Raw genomic sequence first — 1,910 nt, 5'->3', positions numbered from 1 at the left:
TCTTCTATCTATCTTCTATTTTTTCTTCTATCTATCTATCTTCTATTCTTTCCTCTTCTATTCTATTATATTCTATCCATCTTCTTCTATCTATCTATCTTCTCTTTCTCTCTATATATATTATTTTATTTTATATATATATATGTATATATATATATAATATAATATATATATAATATAATATAATATATATATTATATATATATATATTATATATATATATATATATATATATATATATATATATAAAATGAACTCATTTTTTTCCCGTGTGGGTTTCACCTTAATAGGATTAAAAATCAGGAGATTTCATGCAGATGTGATATGCACAAACTGCGGCACATTATCTGAGGTGTGCTATAGGCCTATTACCTCTACTCTTGCTCGATTATCGTCCATTCCTATATTTGTTTTGGTGAGAGTCCACTGCCAAAATCGGTTAGATTTAATGGAAGTTGTAAAATCTTTTCTCTTTATTAAATTCCTCCTTTTCCCGCTCCCCATTTACACCGCTGCTTCATCGTTCACGAGGAACGTTTTCGGACGCCCACCGTTTACAGGTTTATTAGTTGCTTACAAAAACTGAACTGCTTCCTATTGAGAAAAACACACCACTCTTACGTATATGTTTTTCACATTTATACACTAGGAAAGATAAATACATTACTTACACGTTTTACACATTTTTACACTAATACAAACAAATTACAAATAGATTTTTTCAATTTTATTTTTATTTATTTAGTTAGTTTTTTTGGAACCATATATTACATCATTTCCGTTATATTTCGTTCCGTTATATTTTTCTGTTGACATTTTTCCGATCTTACTGGAATGTTTGACACCGTTATATTTATATATTTATTTCCGTTTTATTTGATTTCGTACAATTCGTCTGTTCTTTTTTCTGTTTACGTTTATGCGAAGTTTATGGTAAGTTTGACATCGTTATTTTCTTTTTTTTTGGGGGGGGGTCTTTTTTATTTCTGCTCCCATAGTTAGAAATTACTTTTCCGATCAAAATAATTATACCATCGTAATTATCACATTTCGTAATCTAAAATATCAAGTTTACACCTAAACCAGGCTTAACTTTACGTTGTTCACATTTTTAAACTAAGACAAATATAATGCTTACTTTTACGCTGTTCGCAGTTTTACACTAACAACTATACATATATACACACAAATTCTTTCCATTTTTTTAACCATAGATTTAATCATTTCCGTTTTATTTCGTTTCGTTCCCACAGATTTTATGTTTTCTGTTTACATTTTTTCAACCTTTCTGGAAAGTTTGACATCGTTAGTTTTTTTTATTTTTTATTTTTTTGGTACCATTTACTAATTCATTTCCGTTTTATTTCGTTTCGTTACGTTCGATTTTTCTTTTTTCTCTTTACATTTTTCCGAGCGTTATGGAAAGTTTGACATCGTCATTTTCTTTTATTTTTGGGAAGGGGGGGACACATTTTCCAAGTTTAACTCACTTACAAAAAGTATTAATACAAGGATAAGTAAATGTTAGATAGAAAAGGATAAAAAAAAGATACATTCCCAAGCGGGGAATCGAACCCCGGCCGCCGCGGTGAGAGCGCGGAATCCTAACCACTAGACCACTTGGGAATCTGACATTTAGGATTTCTAAAGGACTATATTAATCATCATTTACCATCCGTCACTTGATCTGATCAGTTACTGACTGCTACTGAACTGCTGACTTTTTTCTTTTGCTCACAACTGAGTCATTTTTCTTAAAATGCTGACTCCATATAAATAATCTGTGTAGACGTATTTTTTATGCATTGTTCAATGCAGGAAATATTACAAGAAACAGAAATAAAACAGTTTCTTGGATATTTTGTGTCTGTGAGATGGGTAAATGCTTCACCAAAATTGACCCAACTAAA

General features: G+C 30.2%; 1 non-coding gene across 1 annotated transcript; it reads right to left on the bottom strand.

Annotated features, from left to right (window-relative positions):
- Window positions 1–1,554: 1,554 nt before the first annotated feature.
- Trnae-cuc (transfer RNA glutamic acid (anticodon CUC)) lies at window positions 1,555–1,626 on the bottom strand. The gene has a single exon. It is a non-coding gene; the product is annotated as a tRNA-Glu (tRNA).
- Window positions 1,627–1,910: the final 284 nt, after the last annotated feature.

This window comes from Euprymna scolopes, chromosome 2 (genome assembly GCF_053919585.1).
Source record: "Euprymna scolopes isolate OS-2025 chromosome 2, ASM5391958v1, whole genome shotgun sequence".
In the NCBI taxonomy this organism is placed as follows: Eukaryota; Metazoa; Mollusca; class Cephalopoda; order Sepiida; family Sepiolidae; genus Euprymna; species Euprymna scolopes.
Note: the sequence above shows the minus strand (reverse complement) of the source record. Positions and strands in the feature narration are given on the sequence as shown.